We start from the raw sequence: 17,212 nt of genomic DNA, 5'->3' as shown, positions 1-17,212 counted from the left end.
CACCCAGGGCCTGTATTTTCACAGGTAGCTGGGGTAGAGCGGGAAGAGCATTGGAAGACGGGTTCAAGTCCCGGCCCCGACACCTGCCTTACACCATTATCTATCACACCTGAGCCCATTTCTCATTCACGAGGCTCCCTTAACACCTGTCTTGCCCCACGTTGGGCTCCGTGCTCAGCAGAGAGTCTGCTTCTCTTCCTTTCCCTCTGCCCCTCCCCCCACTCATGCGCGCTCTCTCTCTCTCTCTCTCTCTCTCTCTCTTTTTCTCTCAATAGAATAAGTAAAAAAAAATGTTTTAAAAAAAAGAAATAGTAAGAAGAGGAAAAGTTGTAACTATAAAGAATGAACATATATTGGTCATCAGTTTGGCTTTAGGTTTTGTTTTATTTGTTCACCCAACAGATAATTGAGTGGCCAGGCACTGTGTTGGGTGCTAGAGAAATTAAATGCCGTCATCCATGTAGAAGCTCCGAGCGTAATAGTAACAGAAGGCAGGAAAGCATGGAAACCAAATATGTACCCAGTGTGTTGCATGTGACTCCATGGGATCCGGGTCTGGCGGCTAAGAGGAAGTCATCTGAAAGACTTCGTAAGGAAGGTTAGTCTCACAATTTTTGAAGACGGTAGAGGGTGTGATTTCACAGAAAGAAGGCTGTGGGGGGCAGGGAAGCAAGTCTCAGAAAACCAAATGAACCTCTTTGGGAGGGTGAACCCTTGTAAAGTCTGATTCCAAATTTGCTAAGGGGAAAAAAAAAACAACACAAGGGAAATTGCATAATTTTGAGAAAGGAATGATGTAAATATAATGTGAGTGTGGTTCTATGTGGGTTTTTTTTTTTTTTTACTTTATCCATTAGGTTAGGAAAGATTAAGGCAGGTCACCTATTAAAGAGTCTCAGTTAAGCTTTTTTAAGAAGTCAAAACATTTTTTAAGACATGCTGCTTATTAACCCTAGATATGAAAGATTTATAAAAGGCAAAAACTACAGTGATATCCCAGAAAAATCTTGGCTCTTGTTCTGAAAATCTTGAAATAAAATGTTTTCTGGAACATTAATTGGAAGACAGCTTGCTATCACCAAATTGTTAGTCTGCGGTAGAAATTCAAAACTGCTAACAGATGCCTCCTACAGATTTTTAAAATATGGAATTATTTCAGCCAGCTACCAAACCATTGATCTATGTAACTCTTTAAAACTATGAAATATGCATATAAATCTACATAACTGTTCAACTGAGAAAAAAAGTTCCTCTTTGTACTATCTACCATAAACATCTGATTTCCAAACTGAGCCTGGCTTTGACTAGAATTTAGCTATTTAAATTAACTCAAGAGTTTACCTAAAAGCAATTTATAGCAAGTTTTTTAAAAATAGTGCTTAAATCTTAGTCCTTGACTAATTTAGTCATTAACTACCTGTGTGACCTTGGGCAGATTCCTTAGCATGCCTAAGAAATGCCCAGGGTTCCTTTAAGAGCATGCTTCCACCCTGAGCACTTGAGATTTGTACAATGCACATATAATCTATATATGTTGTTAGAATATTTAGGAAAACTCCCCAGCTATTCACATTAGTTAGTTCATGAATTTACTGAGGCATATGGGGCCAGGCCCACTCTATGCCCATTTATATTAATCATATTTGCTCCCATGTTGAGTTAAATAGGACCGGGGAGGCAAAGAGAAGGCCTTCAGGAGTTAGACTCCACTTCCGGACACAGCTGCCAGTCAACCCAAAATAGGAGCTCAAGGGGAGACATTAGCATTTACTCCCTGTACCATTGGTGGTGGAGAGAGGGGTGACCTAAGTTAATACACACCTGCCACCCCCCAGCCCCCACTCCAGGCACCCAATCCAGCTGACCAGGTGCCTCTTTAAAAAATAAACAAATGTATCTTTCTCCTATTTTTATAATAAAAATTTTATAATAAATTCTAATCATGAACCTCCTAATTTTGCAAAACTTCCCTTTTGTAATTTTTTAAACTTTTGCTAAATATTAAAGAGTATCTGTTCCATTGTATAGATAATATATAGATAAAATTGGGTCTCAGAATATGCAGATTCTATTTCTGTTATTATTTCTACTTTAAAAATCATGCAAGTAATGCATATAGTAGATAAAAGTATAAGATAGAGGTAAGTATGGAAAAAATAAAATCACCTGTAGTCCTGAATCTGGGCATATTTTTTTTTATTCCTAAAAGTATAGAAGGTGTTTGTTTGCCATACAGAATACATGAATGTACAGAATAAAACACTGCAAAAAGAAAAAGGTTTTCACTTGAAACTAATATAATCTTATGTCAACTATACCTCAAAAAAAAATAGATCAAAATTAAAAAAGCAATTGGAGAAAAGGATGAAATAATATGTATAAACATTAGAAAACCAGTTGTTAAATCTCTTTAAAAACAAAAAAAAAAAAGGAAAGGGGGCACCTAGGTGGTGCAAATGGTTAGGCGTCCAACTCTGGTTTTGGCTGGGGTCGTGGTCTCAGGGTGATGGGATCGAGCCCCACGTCGGGCTCCACACTCCACACAGAGTCCAACTGAGATTCTCTTTCTCTTCCTCTGCCCCTCCCACTCATGCTCTCTTGCTCTAAAAATAAATAAATCTTTTAAAGAATAATAAAATAAATTTAGAATATTTAGAAAAGAAAAACTGTTCAGAGAGTATAAGACCAGGTAGGCTGGAGGAAGCGTCTGCGTTCTGGCGTCCCCCAGAGCTGCGCTTTTCCCAGTCTTGCCGGCCCTGGGTTTCTTTGGGCCACCAGCTTCATCTCTCTGAGTCTCGCTGCAAAAATGGGAATACTGATGCCCATGTGTCCAGAGTGCTGATGGCAATTTATGGTGGAGGCCCCGCGGGAAGTAAGTGGGCGGCTGTCATCGTTCCAAAGTGTGTGGGCAAGCGCAATGCTGGCACCGAGCCGTGGGGCAGGCCTGCCACTCGGACTGTGACAGTTTGGGGAAGACAGCTCTCAAAGGGTGCAGGGGTAAATTCAGTGGCTAGACTCTCACAAAGGGAAGCTGACCCAAGAGGGATGGTAAAGTCAACAATGGAATCCTGCTAATATATGCAAAGTGAGCCTCATCCTGATGAGAAAGAAACAAGGTCTTTGTGCAGAGGACACTTATGAGGAGAAGATGCACAGTCCCAGGAGACCGTGAAAGCGTAGAACAGCACTCTGGAAAGCCAGGCAGGAGGGTGCAGGCTGGCTTGAGATGCGCTTCTGTCACATACTGCAGACAGGAATGGTGTCTCTCAGGTGTGGCTCAGAGTGGAAACAGTGAGGAAGGCAGAGGCCCCCTGCTCAGGGCCATGGCGGGATCTTAATAGACAAAGCTCAATCTCTACGTAAGAGGGAAAAGTCTACAGTCAGAGGACAACGAGAAGGCCCTAGTTCTTCTGAGTTGCCCTGGCCTTGAAAAACTGCATTCCTGGGAACAAGAAGAATTTATAGGTTGACCTCAAAATTGCTGTAAGACCCAGAAATTGTGGTGAGCAGAAGAGTTGCCTATGCTTGGAACGAGGCAAATGTTTTGATTTTCAAGCAAAGAGAAAGGTAGTGCCAGTGAACTTGTCATCATTCCCAGCATGATGCTGAAAAGAATTCATTAAAAGTTTTGTCAGCTGTTAAAAAAAGGGGGGTGGGAGATTCTGTGTCCCAAAGGCACTGGCATAGGTTCACTAAGAAGAATTCCTGCCAGAAATAAGATTGCAGCTTTTCCAGAGCGTCGTTTGATTGGCAGATGAAAAATGTTCTAGATGCTCCGTGTTAGGATGTGAGTGAGGTGTCTGAGAAAGTCGCTAAAAATGTATTTATGAAAAGGGTGGAGACATAGGGCCTGGATGGTAGTGCTGGCTCGTACCGCCCCACTTGGAGCACCTGCTCGTGGACTGGTGTCAACCCTAGAGGTGGGCCTGCTGGAGGATGGCCCCCAGGCTCCTGGTAGAGCCCTGGGGGGAGACCCTCTCGACCTGCCGTTGTCGGACAGTGTGGAGCAGAGATCAGAAGCCCAGCTGGGCTCACGGGGAGGAAAGCAAACCCGACTGGGCACAAAAAGAAGCACCAGAACAAAAATGAGGGGAGCAAGGGACAAAGACACCTGGGAACAAGGAGGAGCAGGGCCGCCACGGAGGGTCCTCACGAGGAGGTATCCTTGCTGTGGCAGTGATGTCTTTGCTGGCCACTCTTATAGCCTGGCACTGGCCCATTTAAAGAGTCCCAAATGGGAAACAGATTTCTTTTTTTTTTTTAAAGATTTTCTTCATTTATTTGAGAGAGAGAGAGAGAGAGAGAGAGAGCGAGCACAAGCAGGGGGAGGGGCAGAGGGAGAGGAAGAAGCCTTCCCCTGCTGAGCAGGGAGCCTGATGCGGGGCTCGATCCCAGGACCCTGGGATCATGACCTGAACCGAAGGCAGACGGTTAACCCACTGAGCCACCCAGGTGGCTGTCGCTGGGAGACAGATTTCTAACCTCAGATTTGCCCTCGTCAACTTATTACTGATTTGAATGAGGAAATGGATATCACGCATGCACATTTACTTAAACCAGTAAGCTATGCGAAGGTGGAAGAGAGAACTAAAATGTTGTATAACATTTTATGTATCTGCGTCCAGATAACTCAGCTGTTGGCAAGTGTGAGATCAAGCAATCCTGCTTAATAGTAACCCCTGGGACTCCTGGGTGGCTCAGAGTGCGGTTCAAGCTGAGATGGGTGGCGATCCTTGACAGTGCTGACCTGCTCCACACAGATCAGACCACAGCTGATGTTTTCAATTCAGTTCCAGTTTGCATACATTAAAGGATATGTTTCGAATGTGTCCCTAGGAGAATGATCCAGGTTTGGGGAAGTCTGTACAAGTCAGATGAGGATGAATATGCTTACCCTGGAGAATATTTCTGCAGGTTTTCTGGCCCCTGGCTGACAATAAGTGAGGGGCAATAGAAAGATTGGACTCATCTTTGGTGACACCGGAGGGATAGATTCAAGCTGCCTCACCCTTGAAGGTGCCCAGAAAGAAATGGAAGCCTCAGGAGAGAGGCCCAACCCCTGGAGAGGCTGCCTGAACAAAGGCCACTTTCAAGGATGGGAGACAAGTCGGGGGTCCACGGAGGCGTCCATCTGATGACAAGCCCCTTCAGACTTGAGATTCTGTGGTTCTGGTTCTGTCTTCTGTACTTCCGTGTAGTCGTGGTTACGTAAAGCATCAGGTGTAAGTTCTGAATCATTGCTGTCAAAGGTGTGCTATTTGAGATTGTCCCCTTCTCTTTTAGGTGTATAATTCAAAACAAAAGAGTGTGGGTTATCTTGTGGGAAAAAGGCATCAATTTCTACCCGGTTCCTTCCATGATCATTACTATCCTGCAGGGAGGAACTTGGTGGAAATGAAAAGTAGAGGTAGGACCTAATTTGCATATTTACCCTTCGGGGTACCAGAGAACGGTGCACATTCTTACCCATCGAAGCAAGCTGTAGCTTCTTTCTTAATTCCTTTTTTTTTTTTTAAGATTTTTATTTATTTATTTGACAGAGAGAGAGACAGTGAGAGCAGGAACACAAGCAGTGGGAGTGGGAGAGGGAGAAGCCGGCTTCCCGCTGAGCAGGGAGCCCGATGCGGGGCTCGATCCCAGGACCCTGGGACCATGACCTGAGCCGAAGGCAGACGCTTGACGACTGAGCCACCCAGGCGCCCCTTTTTTCTTAATTCTTGAAAACAAAACAAACAAAAAAACCCCAACCACTTTTTTTTTCAGATAGGCAGATTGTTAAGGATAGACATTTTAATATATTTTAAATTTTTAAAAATCTGTTTATTTATTGTTGTAGATATGAAAGGAAGTCCTTTCTTAGAACGTTGGGTGCTAGCCAAAGGCACAATGTCATTAACTACAACTGATAAGTGATGACAAGTTTCCTGGTGCTGGTCGGTGCTACCGGGACCATGACCCAAGAGCAGATACTTGCCCTTGTCCTGTTGAACAGGCGAAGGGATTCAAGGGCCCTGGGAACTTTATTTCCACTGTGTTCCCACGTGGAGACAGCAATCGCCTCGCTGCTCCGAGGCACACGCTCCTCCTGACTCTGGATGGGCTTGCCCGCAGACACTGAGGGAGCAGTTTTCCTGGTCACAGGTGTACCTTCTAAACACAGTGTGTAAATGGTGTTGACTGTGGGCTTCCCCCAAATATCCTGTAGTTGGGCAGAGTTCTTAACACGAGGCACTGTCTTCATTACTGAGGATGCTGTTTTCCTGTTCTATGGGGTTGGCCCAAAGGCTCATTGTCGTTGACGCTAAGTGGCTCCCGAGGGCTTTGCTTTGAGAATGTCAGGCGACCAGTCCTCCCCTCTCCCTAGTCTCTTTTCCTTTGTCTCTCTCACTCTGTCTCTCTTAATCTCTGTGTCACAGATACACAGACCCTCTCACTTTTCCATACTCCTCACACTCCCACACATTTTGTCTTCATTTCAAGAAAGCTTTGAAGAGCGCCTTGTCTAAAGCAGTGCCCATCCCCAGCCTCCGTGACGGTCTCTCGCATCTGGCCGCTCGCTTTCATTCTCTCTCTCCCTGGGCGTGTCAGGTGCCCGAGGACAGAGGCTGTGCTTTATTCACCTCTTTGTCTCCAGCTCCTAGAACATCCCAGGCATGTGGTAAGCTTACAGTAATTCTCTGGAGGAGACAAAGGAGGGAACTTGTAAAGGGAGCATTCTTACAGTCAGGAATAAGTAGTAAGGAGACACATCCTGAAAAACATCCTCGGTTCTAGATTAACCATGTTGCTGTGGAAATGAACACAACCTGTTACGTTCGCTCCGTGTCCCTGAGGTACCCACGCATCTGACTCCCAAGGAGGGTGCTAAATCAAATGGAGGATGGCCAATTAAATTTCAGATACATAATGAAATAATTTTTAGTGTTTAAGTATGTCCCATGCAATTTTGGGGACATACTTATACTAAAAACGATTTCTTGTGTATTTTCATTTGCTATATTTGGCAACCCTACCTCAAGTTTCCTGATATATATTGATTTGCCCTATTTTAGGATGTTTCAGTGTTCTTTATGGTGTTCCCAAAAGAAATCAGCTCCATTGTCAGCCTTGCCATCAAAATATGGCACCACTGAGTAGAGCCACAGTTCATTCAGAACCTTTCTTGAACTGAAACCCATATGATGAATGATGTTTATGTATGAATCCCCTTAACTCCTTCTCCATTTCTCCTACTCAAGAAAACATTGACTATAAGTGATAGTGACTGTTTTAGGAAAAACCTTGAATCCTTTTGACTTATTATTTAAAATAAATAGTTTTCAGATTTGTCCTTTATTATTGTCACTAAACCTAGAAATGACTTGAGTCACCTCTCTCAGCTAACTGCAGATTGACTTTGAAATTAAGGGTGAGTGGCTAGAATTTAGTGGTAAAAAGTGAGGATTATGGGTTTTATTTCACTTCAGAGATGTATTGCTTTCTTTGCAAGAGAAAAAATATCTTGGACCCAAGAAGGCCTTTCTAAAGAGAGAGAGAGAGCAGAGTAAGAAGCTTACCTCACTAATAGAAACACACGCCCCCAAGCATGGATATTGTTAAGAGTCAGTTGACAGTTTCATTTTTAAACGTTAGCAAAACAAAATTGGAATCCATCAAACCCCACTGACAGGGTCATTTAAATAGCTGCAGTTAAAAGCTTTCTGAAAATACAAAGAACTGTATTAGTGAGAAATAAGTATAGGCATATCTCGGCAGGTATTGTGGGCTCGGCTCTAAACCACCACACTAAAGCGGATATCACAATAAAGTGAATCAAATTCAGGCTTTTGTCTCCCAGTGCATATAAAAGTTATGTTTACCCTATATTGTAGTGTATGAAGTGTGCCAAATAGCATTCTGTTTAAAAAAAAAAAAAACAGTGTATATACCTTAATTTAAAAATACTTTATTGCTAAAAAATGCTAACCATTCTCCGAGCTCTCAGCAAGTCATAATCACGGATCATAGGTCACAATAACAAATATAATCATAATGAAAAAATTTGAAATATTGTGAGGATTACCTTAAATACAACACAAAGACTTGAAGTGAGCAAATTTGCTGTTGGAAAATTTGCACCAATAGAATTTCTTGATGCAGAGTTGCCACAGACCTTCATTTTGTACAGAACACAGTATCTTTGAAGAGCAATAGAGTGAGGTATGCCAGAATACCTTTTTTGATTTTATATCCCCCACCATATGTTTAGTTACTTAACTGTAAAAATGGCCTAGGCAGTTTAAGAAATATCAGAGTTATGTCAGTGGACTAAAGCACAATTGAAGCACTGTATGTCCACTGAGATTTTTTTTTTTACAGTTTTTTTTTTTTAAGTAATCTCTATGCCCAACATGGGGCTCAAACTCACAACCCCAAGATCAAGAGTTTATGCTCTACCAACTGAGCCCGCTAAGCGCCCCTCTACAGAGAGAATTTTTAAATTATTGCTTTTAAATGTAATTGAGGATTGACATAATTTTTTTTTTTTAAAGAGAGAGAGGGAGAGAGAATCCCAAGCAGGCTCCATACCCAGCGCAGAGCCCGCCATGCTGCTCAATCTCATGACCTGAGTGAAAATCAAGAGTCAACTGCTCAACCAACTGAGCCACCCAGGGCACCCTGATATAATTTTTTTTAAGATAAATCCTAACATACTACCACATCTAAATTATTGCTTGAGTTTTCATTTCTTTTTCCTACATAAGAAATAAATGAAGAGACATACGATTTCTTCAGCTCCTTTGGTTGCAGTCAAGTATCTGTTGTCCATACTTAGGACGTCCCTGAACCATGGTTACGAGTGGAGGAAACATCACCAAAATGAGGACAGACTTGGGGTTCAAACATAGGCCCTATGTTGCAAGAGCAGTACGAGCTGAGAGGGGGACTTAGGCTCCAGGAGCTGGTGTGCTCATCTGTGAACTGAGCTTCGTGACGCCTGCTTGAAGGTCGGGAATGGGAGTGAGGTCCTCATTCCCGCCCCCCGCCCCCGCCCCCCTGCAGTGATGGGTCTGCAGTCCCATTGTGGGCCCCTTGCCAGGATTTGCCAGGGCTGGCTAAGCTCAAGCAGTCATTTAAGGAGAAGGAGAAGGAGTTAAGAGCAAGGTTGTCTGAAGAGGCAGGAGTATTTTCTTTGAAATGGTCAGAGAGGACACAGGCTTTTGATTGTGTTTAGTGGCAGGTGGTTGGGAAAGTAAAGAGCAGTTTCTTTTGAAGATATAAAAAGACACCTGAGGGGCCCCTGGCTGGCCCAGTCCGTACAGCCTGCGACTTTCGATGTTGGGGTCATGAGTTCGAGCCCCATGTTGGGCATAGAGGTTACTCAAAAAAAATTTTTTGAAAAGACAACTGAGTTGCAAGCTTTTAATCAATTGTCCGTGTCTCAAAATGGATATATTTTTCTTGTTGTGTAATAGTCTATCATAAATCGCTCAAGTTCCCCTGGGACCTGCTGGAATTTTGTTTCCTTAGCTTTCCCTGTCTCCCAGCCGAGCCACTTATGCCAAGAATACGTAGCCCTGTCCTCGCCTTCAATCCAGATCACCCTGCTTCCTAGCCTTGGGTGTAGACTCTGCTGGCCCATCCTTCTCCTGGACCCCAAGGAGTTTGTTTACTTTAACAGCTAACTTATCAAGCCTATAAAAATGATAAATGTACAAACAACTGAGAGGGTTTTGGGGGGCCCTGTTTCTCAGTGTATATATGATGGGGCGGGGAGACTTAAACAAGAAACTATTTAGAATCACCTTGTGTTCCTGACATTTTTAGAACACCTGACACCAGATGCAAGAGGTAACTTCCTCTCGAATTATTATTTATAAAGTGGATCAAGCTTCCCTTTCATACACATTATAATTTCAGAGAGGGATTCAGTTTTCCAAAATACGATGCTGAATGAGGAGTATTAGGCATCGATGAAGAAAACAGCTCCTGGTTTTGGGATAAGAAAATCTCCTTCGTCTGCACTGAGTTTTGTTGTCGGGACTCCCCAGGAGTTCCTGCGTGCCTCAGACAGAGGCTGCATGGGTAGTGGCCCCTCATTGGACCTGATGCATTGAGACTGCTTAAAATCGCCGTAGAACAAGTCTTTCCAAACAGAAGTTGTATATGTTAGATCAGTGGCTTTCAATCTGTATGCCAGGGTCTGTGAGGTAGGAGCATGCAGGGTCCCACAAGGGACTGGGCAGACCGGCTTCTGCCCCAGCTGCCCTGCATTCGTGTTGGATGCTCACAGCTTGGAACTAGGAAACTAATTATGAACTAATGCTTGCGTCCCTTAGCGTTCCTGGCTCTAACCTGTATGATGTCAGCTATTCCAAGCCGACTCACAGCATGTAATAATCTATAATTCTGCTAAGGCACAGATGGGAATTAACCTTCACTGCAAGGCAAGCAGGCAGCAATGTGTCACCTGCAAGGTGAGCTGTGGCCCAGGTGACACCTGCCATCCAGGTCCCCGGTTGGCCTTTTTCTACTCATTTTTGCATACCTGTTTTGGGGGGAAATCGCATACTATCAGGGGATTTGCAATTTGGGGGTCTGGTAACATCTGAGAAGTCTCCTTCTCTGATGTCAAAGGTCTTCTGTGAAAAGGCACACTCTGGACCGCTGGATGGAATGCAGGTGCCATAGGCCAAGCGAGTTATGAGGTGTGTTCTGGGATGTTCCATGCCACATCACCTCGTGAGCACATGAGGGAATTCTGTGCAGGAAACAGACACGGTTACACATCAGCTCTCAAACAGTGCAGACGAAGAGATTTTCTTATCCCAAATCCTGCTCAACGCTTCTGAGAAATATGACTGTAGAAAGCAATCGCAGTCCATATTTTTTTTAAAAAAAGCTATATCCCATTCTAGTCTGTGCTTTCACATTTGCCCAAGATCAATGTGCCTGAAACTGTGCTGTTTGTAGAAAAAGGGTATCTACTGGTGGTTCATTCACTTGGGTCATGTCTGGAGTTCTCTGTTAATAAGAGAGAATAAGAGTTCTTGTTAAATAAGACACTGTGCCTTCCTGAAAACCATTACTCTGTTTAAAAAAATAAAAAGAGGGGCGCCTGGGTGGCTCAGATGGCTAAGCGTCTGCCTTCGGCTCAGGTCATGATCCCAGGGTCCTGGGATCGAGTCCCGCATCGGGCTCCCTGCTCCACAGGAAGCCTGCTTCTCCCTCTGCCTCTGCCTCTCTCTCTCTCTCTCTCTCTCTCTCTCTCTGACTCTCATGAATAAATAAATAAAACATTTTTAAAAAATTAAAAAAAGAATTAAAAAAATAAAAAGACATGCAATTCAAGTGTTTCTCCCTGATGTCAGAGTCACCACTCGGGGTACCTAGGGGGCCCCGGTGAAAGCCCAAGCTGACAGCTGTTTGCTATGGAGGGGCTGGTCCAGGTCCTCTCCACGCTAAAGTTTAGGTGTAAAGATGACCCCACTTGTTGCATTTACTGCTGCTACATTGTGCTCCTTGTGTGAATGTGGAGCCCTAGTGCCTGTCTTGGTTTGTTGTTGTTTAAGACTTTATTTATTTATTTTGGAGAGAGCGAGCACATGCACAAGCTGGGAGGGGCAGAGGGGGAGGGAGAAAGAACCTCAAGCCGACTCCACACTGAGCGCAGAGGCTGACGCAGGGCTTGGTCTCACGACCGGGGAGATCGTGACCCAAACTGAAACCGAGAGTCAGACGCCTAACCGACTGAGCCCCCCGGGCCCCCCGGTGCTGATCTTAGTGACTCTTACATGCACATGAGAAAAAGACTGGGGTATGAAGACAAACGCATGCAACTTGGGTAACTTACCAAACAGGCGTCCAAGCATTTCCTGGTTTCGCCCTTCCAACCGCGCGTGAAGGGTAATAGTTTCTCTCCCGCTCTTTTTTGTTCCTTTTAATTTCACTCACTTAACCTTCTGGTGGTTCTTTTAAAAAGCAAATTCCTGATTTTAACTCTTTATTCTAGATAAGGAGATAAAGCCTACACATAGAAAGGAAGGATCTGATGCAAGCGTACCTGAGTTCACTCCAGGGGACAGCCCATGGACGTGGTGGGCTGGGTCCCTGGACGTAGTTTTCCTGCCACCTGCCCTTCCAGCCCTGGGGCCTTGCTCCTTCAGGGCTTGCTGTCCTGAGAAACTCCAGTGGTCCTCTTTCCTGGGGTTGCATTTTCTGGCATCCAAGAAAAGTGAGTGGCTTGTCATTTCCTTGACTAAGTCATGTCAATTCTTTGCCACTAATTCAGTTTGCAAATTTGTTTCTGCAGCTATGAAAGAAAGAGAGAGAGGAGAGAGAGAGAGAGAAAGAAAAGAAAGAAAAAAAAAGAAAGAAAGAAAGAGAAAGAAAAGAAGGAAAGAAAGAAAGAAAAAAGAAAGAAAAGAAAGAAAAAGAAAGAAAAGAAAGAAGAAAAAGAAAGAAAGAAAGAAAGAAAGAAAGAAAAAAAAGAGAAAAAGAAGAAAGAAAAAAAGAGAAAGAAGAAAAGAAAGAAAGAAAGAAAAAAAAAAAAAGAAAAAGAAAAAGAAAGAAAGAAAAAGAAAAGCCTCTGCTTAGCTGGGTGGCCATATAGTCTCTCAAATTCAGTTGTGATGACAGCTGAGGACACCAGATTGAATTTGCTTTAAGCAAACTGGATATATGAAAATTGAAATTAAAAAAAAATGGATGATTGTTCACTTTTCAAAAGGTTCCTTTGCCTTATTAAAAAGATTACAATAGGATTTCTTTTTTTTTTTTGAGATTTTATTATTTATTTGAGAGAGAACAAGCAGTAGGGAGGGGCAGAGGAAGACAGAGAGAGAACCAGACTCCTTACTGAGCAGGAGCCTGATGCAGGGCTCGATCCCAGGACCCTGGGATCATGTTCTGAGCCGAAGGCAGACGCTTAACCGACTGAGGCACCCAGGCGCCCCTACAATAGGATATCTTTAAACACCAACTTTTTCCAGTACTCTAAAAATGAAATTTAATCACTGTCCTGGGTTTCTAGAGTATACTTCATGCATAAGGTGGCATGCCTATAAAAAATATTAAAAGTCTTTTAAAGTTAACTTTTAAAATTACTTGTGGGGATTCTCTCCTGCCAATAGGAATCTCCCAGAGAGAGAATGCTGAGAAGGAAGCAGGAAGGAGGTGGGAAGGCTGGTTGTCGCGGCAGGGTGGAGAAGAGAAGGGTCCTGACTCCGTGGCGGCCAGAGCGTGTGGCTGGTGGAGTCACTGACGCCCTGATCCATGAGGAAGGTGAGGGGCTCGGTCTGTCACAGAGGAGCTCAGAGTCAAGGAAAGGAGGGAGAAGATGCTGATGGGAGCCGCGCTCTCCCAGGCGTGTGGACCAGGGGAGGTCGGTGGCTGGGCCCTAGCCACCTGAGAAGGCCTCACAGAGGAGGCAGCTGTTGAGTGGGGTGTCTTCGATGGCTGACTGAGCCGTCTCAAGGTAGACAAGAGAGGGAACAGCATGCCAGGCAGAGGGAATGAAGCCTCACCTCGCTCCTATCACCTAAGAGTGGATGAGCGTCTGTGCTCTGCCCTCTTGTCTCCAGGGCTCCCTGAGAACATGGGTCACAGAAGGAAGACTCCTTATCCTTCCTGCCTCCTCTGTGATAGACACTTCGCACACAGAGCCTCACTCAGTCAGTTAGCCTCACTGGTGGGTATTAATCCCCATTTTACAGTTGTGGAAACTCACAGCAGCCCAAGAATTGCCTACCCTATGAAAAGCAGAATCAGAGATGCAAGCCTGCTGCGTCCGTTCCGGAGCGCACCCTTTAACCGGTATGCTCAACTGCTTCTCCCATAGACGAGCTCGCTGGGAGGGTTCTGCCACATCCCATGTCTACGCCCTTCCACTGGTTCACAGGCGTTTGGACTTCACCACCTATGGAAACAGCGCAGTCTGCTATGGTCCAGAAGTCTGTTATCTTTGGATCATTCAAATGTCCATGTTATATTTGAATCATTCGTGCCAAACGGCATCATTTTCCAGGATGTAGTATCTGAGATATTTGAATTCAATGAGGACAGGACATTCTACGGCATACAGTGTTTTGTAGGACAAGAGCTCAGAACGTCATCTAGATTCCCAATCTCCGTGTGCCCTTGGGCAAATGGGAGACCTCTGAGCTTCAGTTTTTTAAAGTTGAGAATGAGAATTTTGTGCCCTGCACTTCCTAAGGTCTGTTTTAGCACTAATATGACCATTCTGTTATGTTGGGATTGAGTATGCGCAAAGATTATATGTACAATAGGTGTGTGGATATGACGTAGGAAAGGAAATGTGATCTCAGTTTAGTAAAGGAGCCCTGGGTATCCCCTGTCTTAGCGATAAACTTCCCTAATAGGGAATAGTTGCTTTTATTTTATTTTAATTATTCTTACACTTGGGTACTTGGAAAAGACTCAACTTCGTACTGTTCTAATCTAATGGGACATCACTCCACACATTTTAAGTAGGTTTTTAACGACAGAACAATGAAGCATTAGCCAACGATGTTAGAACATGTCTGCACACACTGATACTTTCAGATCTGTGCCAACCATCCTGCCCCCATATGCGCTGGCCAGACGGATCAGCTGGACGAGGCAGATTGGGGTCTGGCATCCATGAATAACTCTGGCACTTTCCTTTTGACGTGGCAGGGCAGGCTGGCTGAGGCTTGGATCTGAAAGTCTGTCTGCAAGGACCTAGTTTTCTTGGTATTTCTCCATCACCTCCTTAGTTAGCCCACTGGTGATATATCCAGGGCATTCGTGCCAGAACAGATCACACTCTGGGTAGGTTTTCTGTGGCTGGCTTCATAATCTCACGCCTCCTCCTTTTGGGGAGAACAGAAGAGACAGACGAGGGCAGTGAATTCTGGTCGGTCAGCTTTGCTGATCACTGGTAGCTCTGAGGAGAGTTTTGCTGAGGAAGAAATGAAGGAGATTAATTAAAAAGGGGTCAGAGCCTCTCTAGATTCTCTTTCTCACCTGTAATTGAGAAACGATTCTTTAGGCTTTTGGCAGTTTCCAGCCTACTAATGGGTCATTTGGAAATCAGAACACACTTACTTCAAGGGGGTAAAATGCAGAATAGACCACAAAGCCTTTACGTTGTAATTGAAGTTAAGTTCATTTCTGTTTCTCCATGTAGCTGGCCTGTTGTGATGGGTTCTCTGAGGAGACACTGCCTGGTCCTTACTCCTTCCCTCTTCTGCCACCCCTATAATAGACCTGGAGACCTGGCCACCCTTTCTAGAACGGGGTTTCTGCAAGTAAGAAAGGATATAGCTGTTCTGGAAGCAGATGGCCTCTCCTGCTGTCCTGGTCACCGATGGCCCCTCATCAGCAGTCCCACATGAGGGTCACAATATGGGGTGGCCATTTGCATGTCTGGTAGCCCAGACATATCTGGGGGTGAAGCATCTGTCGGAGGAAAGGCATAAGATACTTGTGATCAGGCACATTTAGCTTGAAGTCCATCTCTGACACCTTGTGTCACCTTGGCTAGGTCACTAACCTCTTTGAACCTCAGTTTTCTGGTTTGCAACATGGGATTAATGAAACTGTGCTTTGCAGGACTGTTTGTATCGATTGAGTGAGGCATGTATGTAAGTTACCAGGAGCCAGCAGACCCCACCCCCCCCCACCAGTGAGTTTCAGCTAGAGAAGGACACCTCCATGTCCATTTGCCTTAATTATGCCCGTTTTATAAAAGAATGACTGAATTTCAAAATTAAGTTGCAGCACATACACAATTAATGGCAACTTGAGCTGCAGAAAACTGGTTCTAGAACTTTACCAATTGCCTTCAGCTATTACCTCCAGGCACTGCTGTGACTCAGTTTATTTTTTAAAAAAGTCATCTTTTGTGCCATGTTCTCATTGACAAGTGGGGGTTTTGGCCTCCTACTCTTTACTGTGAAATTATAGCCATTATTAAGGAGGAGAGTGAAGCCCACTGGTAACTGCAAACAGATGGAGTGAGCTCTTGAAGGAGTTTGGAGTAAGCTCCCTGTGAGGAGTGTCTGCTCAGCTGCAGATCCGCAGAGCAGCTGGGTGTCCTTTTTTTGTGACGAGGCTTTAGATGGAGCAGTTTGTGTTGGCCTCTGCACCTCAAGATGGAGCTCCACGGCACGTAGAGACACTTGGGCTGAGTGGTCCAGAATACGCCAGAATGGCACACGCGATGAATGGGAAGAGCGGGAGCTGTGGGGTTAAAGCCACATGGCTTGAGTTCCTGCTCTGCTCTTTGCCACGTGACACTGGGCAAGACACTTGTCCACACCTCCATTTTGTCATGGACACAGTTAGATCTGTTTTGCGAGGCAGGCTTCGCAAGGCACTTCATAGGTGAGGGGTAATGGTAGCAGCGGAACTTGGCAGAAGAGATGAATCATAGTCATAAGTAATGAATTCGTTGATATGCGGTGTTACTAGCCAGAGACACCGCGTGGAGACACAATCGGGACCTGGTTCTTGTTCCTGCTTGGTGGCTCAGCCACTCTCATTCCCGGATGACACTGGGCATGTCACCTAAGCCCTCTGATCTCAGCTGCTCCACATGGAGGCTGGAGCCCCAGTTGTAAGAGCCAGGGAGTTCATAAATGCGAAGGCGCTTTGCTAAGGAAAGCAGTCCGGATAGAAGCTCTGGGACCATTTTCTCCATCTCTGAAGTGTTTCTTGCACGAGTACCGGATGGTTACTTTTTAATATCCACCTATTTCGGTCATTTTACACGCTCTGATAGCAAGTGCATCGCATACCTCGGATATCCACCTCCCCGAAAGGCACAGGCATAGAAACTCTTGCCAGGATTCCATAAAAGATGTGCTATTCGCTTATTTCAAGTTTGTCAGGACAGAACTATTCTCTTACTTGGCAACAAAACCTACGGAAACTGAGTCTTTGTTGGTGTGTATGTGCCTGTGTTAGATCATTCCCGGATGTCCCCACCCTACAATTTGAGTAAATTTGTGTCTTTTTCGTTTTGTTCCCCAGTGTGGTCTTGGTGCCTCTTACCACGCAGATGCTGATTTGCTCTGGACATCAACCCTATCCTGTTAACAACCTGGCAAATCTCATCCAGATTTAGGGAAACGGCCCTGGTACTTTAGGGTTGTAGCTATTGATAGTGAAGATGAGCTTATTATCATTGTCGTTTTCTCTTGAGTAGCGTTTAAGTCAGCACTTGAAGGATGAACGCATTAGCAAA

The 17,212-nt window shown here is 44.6% G+C and overlaps 1 protein-coding gene across 3 annotated transcripts in view; it reads left to right on the top strand.

The window, feature by feature from the left end:
* Nucleotides 1-17,212, top strand: part of SCAF8 (SR-related CTD associated factor 8) — a 202,828-nt gene that overhangs the window by 133,201 nt on the left and 52,415 nt on the right. The window contains exon 22 of one of the 3 annotated variants that reach the window (XM_027602348.2): nt 403-514. The exons of the other annotated variants lie outside the window; for them this stretch is intronic. The gene's annotated coding sequence lies outside the window, so the exon portion shown is untranslated. Of the gene's footprint in view, nt 1-402; nt 515-17,212 lie in introns of those variants that run through there. 3 annotated transcript variants of the gene reach the window in all.

Source organism: Zalophus californianus, chromosome 7, assembly GCF_009762305.2.
Source record: "Zalophus californianus isolate mZalCal1 chromosome 7, mZalCal1.pri.v2, whole genome shotgun sequence".
In the NCBI taxonomy this organism is placed as follows: Eukaryota; Metazoa; Chordata; class Mammalia; order Carnivora; family Otariidae; genus Zalophus; species Zalophus californianus.
This window is presented reverse-complemented; position numbering and strand designations above follow the sequence as displayed.